Source organism: Fundulus heteroclitus, chromosome 14 (genome assembly GCF_011125445.2).
Source record: "Fundulus heteroclitus isolate FHET01 chromosome 14, MU-UCD_Fhet_4.1, whole genome shotgun sequence".
Taxonomy (NCBI): Eukaryota; Metazoa; Chordata; class Actinopteri; order Cyprinodontiformes; family Fundulidae; genus Fundulus; species Fundulus heteroclitus.
The window spans coordinates 18,697,797-18,710,126 of NC_046374.1; positions in this window are offsets into that span (position 1 = coordinate 18,697,797).

Here is a 12,330-nt window from a genome sequence, read left to right on the forward strand (position 1 = left end):
ATACCTAAAAAATATGAACGAGAAAATCTAGGTCATGGTTGAATGATGATAAAAACTAATTTCTCATGAACCTCTTTCTAAACCAAGTACAGTAAGACATTCACTGTGAAATGAACCAAAATGATTCATTGATCACCCGGGATGGAAGTAACATTCCCTATAAACAATCGGTCTTCTCCATCAAAGCTTGTCTTTTTTCAAAATTAGAGGTGCGGTGTGGAACTACTTTGGTGTAGTGTGTATAAAGCTTTAAAGATAACCGTAACAGTAGCATTGAAAATGCTACCGTTAAGCCAAGAGTGCTCCAAGATGCCAACAAAATTTAAAAGATCTCCACCGTTTATCCCAAAAAGTCATCAAACGTCCATTCATAATCATGCCAGGCAGTTCTTGATTGCCAACCTTCTGTAACCCCAACCCTGATGAATAGCGCTCTGCAAAATACAGCAACTTTTAATTCTACTTTTAATGTTTATCTGAAGAAAAACCTTTGAAAATGCTCAGGTTTGTGTCAATCGGAGCATTATATATAAACCTTTGCTTATAGACAGGTTTGGCCAGTCTAAGAAGTTTGTATTTTTAAGTAGAGATGATTAAATGTGGTCTAGTCTTACAAGAAAAAAATATAAATAAATCAGACCCTAGCTTTAAGACCATTAGTCAACACCCATGTATAGCCATTGCCTCCAAGTGTGGAACATGGTCCCTATTCCCATTGATTGCAGGTAGCATGGTAAAAAGCAATAGAAAACATGTTGGGGCTGTAACTGACCGATTGACCTTTTCTATAGCATTATGTCCCCAAACACTGCCACCCTGGGCATAGAGCCATATTGTTTCCCTTAAACCCGCTGCTGATCTCAGAAGCTTGTTGGCTCAAGATGCAACTTGCTCCTGGAGAATTTTTGTACTAAATAAATACAAGACACTTGCTGGAGGACCAATGAGCATTAGGCAAGCAACTATTTGGAAATGAGTGAAATAACTCCAGTTTTGTTTTTTTGTTTTTTTTTTGTTTTTTTTCGCCCCTATGGCACCAAAAATCGTGTAGATGTTCAGAGAAGCTTGAGAAATTTCTGAAAATCAATACCCAACCATGATCCCCAGGCCCTCAGACGGCATTGCAACGAAAACCTACATGATTCAGCAATGAAAACGTCACCATCTTGACTCGGGAACCACTTCAGCGAACCACTGGGAGTAAACACAGTTTGTTGTTGCAACCAAAAAGGTAAAACTCTGCCGTGCGAAGGAAAGCAAAACAAAACAAAAAAAAAAAAAAACATCTAGATGCAAGAAGCGGAGGAGCGACTGTCTGCTCTGAGCGGGGGAGCTCATTTAAGATGCTTACACAGAGTGGATTATGGTGGTAAACATTCCCTCTTTCCTTTTCTTCAAATGAGCTGCTCTTATGAAATTCACATGAATTACAAAGCCTAATTGGACCACTAGGATCTAATGAGCCGATCTCCTTGGACCAACAGGGGACCCGGAGTCTCAGGCTGCGGGCACGAGCCCATTCCTGAACACCGCAGTCTGGAAATGCTTGTTTACTCATCACTGGGAAACAGTTCCTGTCAATAACAATCCCTGTCAGAACGTGCCTCGCCCAGAGAGGGCTTCATTCGTCCTCCGTGGTTTGTTTCGAGCTGACAGTTAGAAATCAGAGGCCTGGATTTCCTCCTTGCTCTCCTCTGCAGACTGAAACAGAAAACGGCTCGCTGATTGCCGCGCTTGTTCCGGCTGCTTGCCACAGCCATTATTCTTGAGGCCTGTTTTGCGTGGGGCGGCGGAGGTGGTGGGGGTTGGCGGTTAAGAAGTGAAGAGAGTGAGAGGCGAGATTTTGCCACGGCACCCGCGGAATGAGAAATGATACGGTACCCCCCCCTAAACGTGGCGCCTCATCGGGCTGTTACGGATTAGTTAGGGCTGTTATTCTAATCTGCGTCCCTTTTTTCTTCGCCGCCTCATTACGGAGCGGAGATGCCAAGGCCTCATGGCGAGAGTAATCTGTTACGAGTGGCGAGGGTGCAGCTGATGGAAGCCAGCGCAGATCCGACGGGCACCGGAGGAAAGCCAAGCTCCGACCGTTTCGTGGTGTAAGGACGCAAATCCAATCAGCGAACATGTTTGACCATGGACGGCGAGAAATGGGAAGACAGCGGAACAAGGACGCGCGCGTCTTTGATGTCAGTCAGACGCGTGCAGAGGCGCGTTCGGCATTGTGTGTTTCCACGGCCTAAGCCACTCGGGCTTGTCAGTCAGGGGAAGAGACTGGAATAAAGCTCCCGTTCATTTTTAGCCTTCAACGCGTACGTAGGGAAGTGTGCAACCCCTGAACCTTTTCTACACCACAGCCGCGAACTTCAGTGCGTTTTATTGGGCTTGTATGCGATGGATAAACACAAGGTTGTGCAAAACTGAGTGTAGTGGAAAGATGAGTAATAAAAGCCAAAGGATTTGGCATATATTTGTCTTCAGCTATTCAGATTCAATATTACAGAGTATTTTATCTATAATGGATATTATACACCGATGACAGTCTGTTGACATCAGTTTTCCAGCCTCCAGCAGTCCCTGAGCAATCCACAGTCAGGCTCTTAAATATATAACAGGATGTTCTGAAACCTCTTTCTCCACCTAGACCTTTAAGTTCATCGACTCAAATGTTGTTAGTGGTACCTTGGACCAGTTTCAAAAAAATCGTGGAGATCGTGCTTTTCAGGTAGCGGCTCCAAGACTTTGGAACACTCTCCCGCTATTTCTTCGCTGCACAGAATCCACAGTCTCTTAAAAAACACAAAAAACAAAAACATCTAAAGACATTTTTATTTATAGAACCATTTGCTTAAGCAGGATTTTTTTTAATTATTATTGTTGTTTTTGCTCCTGTGAAGCACTTTGTGATGTCAGTGTCTGTGAAAGGTACTATAGAAAATAAAAATTTCAAGTTTTTGAAACGGGGAAGGCGTGTTCAGCAACGGTATTTGTTCAGTGTTAGTTTCCAGCTCGGGTTTAGGGAACATACGACCTGTCAAGCTAACAGATTCTCCCAGCTGAGCTGTGGATCTCTGCAGCTCCTCCAGAGTTACCAGCGTCTTCATTGCTTCTCTGAATAAGGCCTCAGGTGTGGTTGGATGGTCCTGAGTTTGTGGATTATTTAGGGGGGTGAGGGTAGAGAGGTCTGAATATATATATATATATATATATATATATATATATATATATATATATATATATATATATATATATATATATATATATATATTAGGGCTGGGCAACGATTAAAATATTTAATCGCGATTAATCGCGATTAATCGCATTGTATTTACAAACTCCAAGAATGAATTCAAAAGTAGTGTAAAGAGCACTTTTATTTTAATGTTCTGCTGCCATATGAACAAAAGTGTTGTAACATTTGTAGCACTTGTTTTATACTGGATATTTTCAACCCATCTATTGAATTTAGTGCACTAGTTGATCTTTTCTTCATAAGAGAACAGCAAGCACTGCAGCCAAAATATGGCCTTTTTTGACCTGCTGTATATTAGCCAGTCCCTAAGCTTGATGTATCATGAAACTGTTGACCGTTTGGGTTTTGTGGTTTTTATTTTATTATTACAATTTAATAATAATAATAATAATAATAATAATAATGTTATGTTCAGTGTTTTTTCGCTAATCCACCTCTTATATATTTCAATCCTTATGTAATTTTGTCTGTGTTGTGTGCACATGCCTGTTGCTTTAATCCTATAAATTTCCCCGTCGTGGGATAAAAAAAGGATTAGCTAATGTTATCTTATCTTAAATAACACTTTTTAATATATGTACTGGGTTCTTTCAAGGTCTTAATTACATGTTATGTGTGGGCTCCACTAACATCCATCCATCCATCCATCCATCCATCCACTGATCTACCTGGATGTTCCCTGGAGGACTGAAACGCCTCAGTCAGAGACGTCTGTGGGTCTGTCGGGGCAGAGAGAGAAGTTTCGTCTCCTCTCTCCGTTTCTGGGGCTCGACGTTTTCATGTTTTTTCACGTGCTTAGATAAATTTGTTGTGTTTCCACTGAAATGAACCGGCTTTTTACAAAACATACAGCTTGATTTCATTTACGGTATTAAAATAAAGCCAAACGGTGCTACTTCCTCTGTTCGTGTTTTTTTCGCTGCTGCGGTCTGTCTCAGCTGTTTGTTTGTTAAGTTTGTGTGAGAGCTGAGGGGGCGGGCCAGGCTGAGCCTGCGTGCTGATTGGCTGGCGCCGCTGAGCCATGTAAGAGAGTGGAGGGGGAGCGGGAGAGTGCTGCCGTGACAGTCAGCGCGCCTGCTGTCTGACACTGACTGAAAGCATGTGAGCAACATGCGTTAATGCGCGATAAAATAAATATCGCCGTTAATAGTCTAATGAATTAACGCGAAATTAACGCGTTAACTTGCCCAGCCCTAATATATATATATATATATAACAGTTTACAGGCTTCTTCTCATTATGCACATCACTTTTTGAATTCAATAATTTCAATAGATAATTTGAAATTTGTCGTTATAACAAGATAACTATAACTATAATTATATCTGAAGGTTTCTGTGTTTTTGAAAAGGCAGCACAGCTATAAGTGCTCCAGTGCCCGACTGATAAAAATAAATAAAATAATGAATAAAAAAAAAAAATTAAAATAATTTTACCCAAAGCATAATGCTGCCATCACTATGTTTCATTGTGGGGATGGCGTATGCAGGGTTAGCATGAGTGTACTGCTATGTCTAACACGCTGATGTTAGTTGTTGCAGTGGGATGACCGGTGGAACAGCATAAGACGGTGTGCAAGGAACCATAATTTGCTTTAGGTCAGTCAAAACGGCAGCTTCAGCTCCACTTCAGCGTTTTACACTTTGAAGTTGACTCATTTGAATTTAAGCAGCAGACAAGCACCACTGATCCCCACTTATCCTCTTATACAACAGACAGATGCAACATCAGGAGCCCCTTTCCTAAAGGCCTGGAAGTGCTTTAATGAAGCAAGCTCGCATGTGGAGAAGGCGCTTGTATTTATCTGTGACACTGGGGCCATTAAAGCCACGTGAAGCATCAGTGTTCATCCACTTCACTTCAATCAGCTTCGAGGCCTTTTTAATTTAAGGCTTTCAAGAGGGTTTCATCTAGGGACGGAAAGACAAAAGGGCGAACGGCGGTAAACCGGCAGAGGACAGAGGAACGGCACAAAGGAGGACTGACCGTGAGGCGTCACAGCAAAACTTCTCTATGCTTGTAGCGAATTGTTTATTCTAGTAATTCAGCTAAAAAAAGTGAAACTCAATCATTGCACAGGTTTCTTACACAGTGTGAGACATTTTAAACACTAATTTCTATAAATTTTGATCATACTGGCTTAAAGCTCATAAAAATTCTAAGTTGAGTTTCTCAGAAAATTACACAACATAAGAGAAAAAAAAAAAAAACATGCAGGGTTTCGTCACTAACCTACACCAGTGTGCATCCACTGTTCACATTCTTTCATAAGTACTTGATTTATTCATTTCTATTTTTTTCTTTTTGTTGATTTTAATATTTTTGGTTTTTCCATCTAATTTGTTAGATCATTTTGATTGTGTCTGTTTGGTAATTCATTATCAGTTTTTGACCGGTTTAAAGCAGTATATATATCAAATTGTCTGGATTTCTCACAGAATAAATGGAGGACATTGAAGACGATAAGACTATTGTTAAAAAAAATAACTCCAGTCGCAAAAAGAAAGTGCCCAATATCCATAATGGGGGTGTCTTTTTCAAACAGGCTATAAAAAATATCCTCTGGTCTGCATCTGAATCTAAAATTATTCAAAACCTAAAGTGTACAAAACAAAAGAAAAAACACAACAGATCCAGAGAGTCATCATTTATTAAACAAAGATGCAATTTTGTAAACCTTTCATGCTGTCGTGTTCTTTCAGATGAAAAGTTTTCTTGCGGCAACCCTTGTAGACAAGTTGTACTTATTCAGTTTTTAACTACAGAGGTTTTAAAAAGCATGTTCCTGGTATTTACTCAGTCTGACATTAAAATGTGTGTAATGATCTGAAACATTTTAGTGTGAGAAAGAGCTAAGGTGGGAGAATTGGTGTGTTTTTGTGGGTGGTCGTGTGTGGCGGGGAGGGGTTACTTTTTCACAGGACCGTTACTGTCCTCTCAAAAACGTCAATAAATAGACTGAAGCTTGTAGTTCCTTTATGCAGTTTATCTGAGCATTTATAATAATTAATATTCTGATGAATTTCCTGAGATTTTCCCTTTAAAATAGAGGATGGAGTAGAAAAATTATGTGTTCATTGTTTGGAAATCACCTCATGAGTTTTTGCAGCCAAAACCTCTTCGCTGAACGTCAAAATTATTCAACCGACCAATGCTCTTGACTGACTGGAAGCACCTCGTTGCATCTTTTCTTTTTCGACTCGTGTAGAGTTGGAAGGGATGTACTTAGTTGCACATTTTGTCTTCTTTTCGGTTTGATTGTTTAATCTGTTGGGTTGTTGAGGGATTTACTGTATCCAAATAATTACACAACCGGTTACAGACTAGACCGTTTTTATTACGTAGAAATCCACAAAAACACCAGAGCGGTCTGTTTACCATGACCGTCCAGGATCTCTAGTGCTTAAACTGATGTAATGTTTGCGACTTCACCATCAGGTGTGCCCAGAAGGGCTACAAAGGGGAGAACCACTGCTCAAGACAAGAGATCCACTGTTCAAAGGTTTGCTGAAGGCGACTGTGGGGCAAAATTATTTGCTGAGAAAAACATATGCAATGTCACAGAAATATGGCCCCGCACAGGTTGACAGAAGAGGTCAGGCAGGAGTCAGCAGTGAGAATGTGGAAGGATGAAGATATTATCTAAAGAGAGAAGAGGACTTAAACTTAGCAGAAGTAGGACATGAGCAAGGAAGCAGCAGGAAGCAGAGATTTTGAAAGTGGAGGAGTTTAAGTAGCTGGGATCAACAACCCCAAGCAGCAGTGCATGAGCGAGTTGATGGAGCGCCCAGGCGGGATGGATGGGACGGCGATGAGAATCAGTGGTGATCTGTGAGAGACGAGTGGCTGCATGTTAAACTAAACATGCATGCGTGTTCGGATGCATGCCGGACGAATGCTGATCCAAAAGGTTTGAACTATAATCTGTCGTTAAAATACGAATTTTAATCTGTTCATCTCTCCGATCCATTCAAGCTCACAGCGCGCACAGGAAAACCCTGAGGATAATAAAGACCTTTATAGTGCTGAAGAATCTGCACAGGAGCAAGGTGCAGATAATAAATGAGCCCAGCAGAAAGCAGTTTGGGTTATAAATCACCACAGACAGACCGTATGCAGATGTGTTTATATGCGACTCTGCTGACATCGGCAGCTCTGGACAAACATCTTTTATTTATCCCCAGTCCCATAATGTTACACTACGTTGGGTTTCAGCAGAAGGGCAGACCCAGAAAACGTATCGAGGACACGGAGCCTAGGCTCAAATCTTCATGTAAAGAGCCATGTGGGAGCTGCAGGTCAAAGCTGCATCACTTTATAGCTTTACATTAAAGGACAAACAGGACAAAGGTTTTTTTTTTATAGCTTCATAAATCCAAGCAGGAGGTAAAAAGGCAATCACTAAAAAGCTATAAGCACATTTCTTCCCTGAAGAATTAGTCTCAGGGTGGGGTGTAAAAGAAATCAGATTGTTGGAAACAGTGCTCGGCAAAAATAATCGTACCTCTTGAATCTTTTATTTTGTCTCAGATTTTACCTTAATGGGTAAGAGGCAAGATGACAATTGCCTACGTGTAATATTTTATGCATGGTGGGGGGAGAAAAACAACAAAAAACACCATCTGCTTGGTAAATTATGGCGGTAGATTGATTGCATTTTTTTTAGCAAGAACAGGGAAGCTAGTCAGAGTCAATGGGAAGATAGAATGAGCTGAATATGAGAATCATGGGAGAGTCTCATGCCAAAGACTTGGAGATGGAGGCTCACCTTCTACCAGGATGTCGGCACCAAAATGAGACGGTTTAAGTTTAGAAAAATCATGTTAGAATGGCCCAGTCAAAGTCCAGACCTCAATACGAATGAGAATCTGTAGCAACGTCATGTTCAGACCCCAACAACCCAGACTGACTGACCTTGGGTTTTGCACACAAGAATGGGCAAAAAAAAAAAAAAAAAAAAAGTGTCTAGATGTACAAAGCAGGAGGAGACACCAAAATACTTGGTGGTTCAAGAAAGCACACAGTGGAGCTGCATATAAATGCACACCACACTTTACAGATTTTTAATAGTAAGAAAAAAAGGTATCTATACAATAAAAAAAAAAAGTCTTTCGGTCCGTGACCGTAATGTGAAAGAAATTAAGGGACAAAGATTTTCTCAAGCCCCTGTAATGTGTGCATCATAAGTGAACGTTTTCAAATGTTGAAGATTCTCAGTCATTCTGGTTATGATCGATCAACAAAAATAAATAAATAAAACAATTGGACTTCTAATCTGAAGCTGAAGATGTTTCACTTTCCACCCAGGAGGTTTTCTCAATTCAAAATGTCTACAGTAGTGTGGAGTTCCAAGCTTTATAGACCTAGGTCTCAGAGCTTAGATTCACATGTAGATACACCTGGAACTGGTCGTTAGGCTCATCATTTGTCTGCCTCACAGGAGAAATGGTCACATGCATGGAGGTGTGAATTGGGGTAAAACTTGGCAGGAATCAAACCTATCGCTGTGTTGTACGTTTTTGAAAGTAGAAACCTGAGGCAGCCTCTGTTTAAAGTTGTTTTTTTCTCGCTTTACGTAAATAGCTTCCTTCGAATCATGCAGATCCAAGTTCTAACAAGGCCTCGTCAGCAGGTTTACATTCACACTGCATCAATTCCAACTTTTTGCTGAAATCTGATTTTTTTTTTGGTCTGGCAGTTTATACTACTAATAAATGCGACCGCCATCAGACTTCTGTCTGAACAGTTCAAGACAGCAAAGTGACCCGTGAGCTAAGCAGTGTCCTGTTTATGGAAGTAAAGATGGATGTAAGTGTTTCTAGAAGTGTTTAATAAAGCTTTGTTTAAAAATGCCCCTCAAAGACATTAAAATGCAGATACCGGTCAGCATCTCTCCTTATTAGAAAGCTGTTGAGCAATGGGAGCTGAAAACATTAAGATCACATCATAGCAAGACGAAATATTGTACGAAAAAAGCAGCACAGCCATTAATGGTATTTTATAGAGCGCCAGCTGCTACCATGTGTGTGGATGTGTGGTGAGCTCCAGGAGTGACGTAAAAGACAGATAAAATGCAACATGATTGTTCCGACTTGCAAAGGTATCCGAATTAGTACCAGATACGGAAATCGGACAAACCTGATTTTTTTTTTTTTTTATGTGTGAAAAGATCTGGATTAGGCCAGTCTGCTTTCATAAAAAAGATAGCTATGGGTTGCATTTCCCTGCAATCTGAATTTAGCCTTAGTCACTTCTTTCTCCAAAGTTAAATAGGTATAAAATAAATAAATAAAGGAAAACCAAACGTTAAATGGAACACCAATCCCAGCCATCAATGGATAACACAATAACTTTGGACAGCATTGTTACTCTGATGCTTAAAGCCATGATGACCCCCTTTCTCTAAACAACCGTCCTCAGAAAATTTCAGATTTTGGGAGAGATTCAGTGGTGGTGTAAAGCTTCACAATGTTGACACGAAACAGCTAAAAGTCCCTTTGAGCTTTCAGCCACACTACAGTATTATATAACCTGGCCAATCAGATTGATAATGTGTGGCACAATCTAGAACTGCTCCATTTGAATCCATTCAGGGAAAGGAATCAGAATTTTCCGAGCTGACTGGGCGAAGCAACACCTAGTGTCAGCCTTCCAAAGGTTGGTCTTGGCCCATCACGGTATTAAATGAAAATGTAAGCAGCAGACGTCATGAGAAATCACAAGAAGGTAAGCTGATCAAGGCACCTCTTGCTGTTCTTTCAAAGAAGAAATCGTGGATTCTTAGAAAAACAGATGTGATAGAAGCCCCTACATGCTTCCTGCGCTGCTGTGTTTCTATTGGTTCAGCTGTGGGCTCAATAAACCGCAATACTGCAACATGATTGGCCCAAACTGTTTTAGGTTTGGACACAAACGGTTCAAGCCTGAGCAGTACAAGATGGATTCTCGTGTGTTTGAATGCACAAATACCATGAGAACTCATCTTGCAGGCAAGGTTAAGTATTACAACCTTTCAATATAACATCTGTCAGCACTTCTGCCACACGGACTTTACAACAAAAGCCCCTCAAGACAGCACAATTCAATACAAGGTCACTAAATAAAAGCTTGCTACTCAATGAATTCATAACTGAAACTGGACTGACACTGTCTCACTGAAACATGGCACAAACCCATGGACTACCTTGCACTAAGTCAGACCACACCACCTGGATACTCTTATTTTGATAACCCCCGTTTGGAACGTCGAGGTGGTGGCATGGTTGTAATACATCACAGCGACCTCTCACATTGCCCCATCTCCATCCCGGTTGCATCTTCTTTTGAACATCTTGCCTTCAGATTACACCGGTTTCCAGTCACTCACTGCTGCTGTCATCTACCGCCCCCCTAAACCATGTCCCTCATTTATTTCAGATTTCACAGATTGTGTCACACAACTATCCTCCATCTCTCCATCTGTACTGCTTCCTGGTGACTTCAACATCCACATCGACTCCTCCACAGCCAAATTAACATCTGATTTCTTGGACATCTTAAACCGTCTCCAGCTCACACAGCACGTCACTTCACCCACTCATACACATATGGGATCTAGTTTGCTCAACTCCCTCAGTAGGCATTAATAAACTGTCACTTACTGACCTCACAATTTCTGACCATCTGACAATTTACCTTGGACATTACCATCCCTACTCCCCCCGCCAAACACCCATTGACAATCTACCAGAACCTGAAGTTACCCTCTCTTCCCCTTTATCCACTGCAATCTCTAGCTCCTCTCTTCCCTCTAATCTCTCCATCCCTGGTCTGGACAATTTTTACAACCTCTCTCCTTCTGCCTTAATCAGTTAGCCCCTCTTAAAACAGCTTTTTCCACCTCCGCCACATGGTACACCCCTGAACTCCACAAACTCAAAAAGGATCGCAGAACCGTCAACACTTACAACTCAGAACTCAAATATGCCTGCTCCAAATTCTTCTCGGACATTATCCATTCTAATTCCTCCAACCCCCCCATTTTCTACTTTTACAAAACTCACCAAACCTCTAGATAACATTACCTCCACATTCACAATAGAAAGTAATAACTTCTTGGTGTCTTTTCATACAAAAGTCCAAACCATTCACAGCTCACCGACATCCACCTCCTCCACTGGTACCTACAGATTCCCCTCTTACATCCCTCAGCTTCACTTCTTTCTCTCCCCCGTCCCTCTCAGACACCACCAAACTTCTTATAAACATGAATTTCTCATCTTGTCATCTTGACCCCATTCCGTCTCCCCTCCTTAAAACATTCTCACCCTAGTTCCTCTCGTAACTCATATAAACACTTCACTTATCACAGGTTCTGCACCATCCCCACTGAAACTTGCCACCATTACACCCATCTTGGAAAAATAATAATTGGCCTCAAGCCTGATCACCTTGACTACTTCAGACATCTCAAACCTTCCGTTACTCTCAAAACTCCTGGAACGCTCAGTCATCTCCCAACTCTACCAACATCTTCATGCCTCTCAGCTGTTTGAAACTTTTCAGTCTGGGTGCTGCACCTACCACAGCACAGAAACTGCCCTGCTCAAAGTCACCAATTACCTCCTCGCCAGCGGGATATCCATCCTTCTCCTTTACCTCTCCGCCACTTTCAATACAATAAACCACACCATCATTCTCTAGCTGCTTCAGTCCATCGGCATCTCCGGTACAGCACTCCTTTGGTTCACCTCTTACCTCTGCGACCACTACCATTTTGTTTCCATTAATGTTATGTCCCATACCTCCCTAGTCACTCATGGTGTTCCCCAAGGTTCGGTGTTGGGCCCCCTCCTTTTTATTATTTACACGTTACCCCTTGGACAGATAATTCACCATCATGGACTCCATTTTCAGTGTTATGCTGATGACACTCAACTTCATATATCCACAAAATCAGTTACCCCAGTCATTCTCTCCAGTATCACTCACTGCATCTCAGACACTAAAACCTGGATGGACATCCATCCATCCTCTTCCGCTTATCCGGGGTCAGGTCACGGGGATATCAGCTTCAGTAGGGAGGCCCAGAGGTCCCT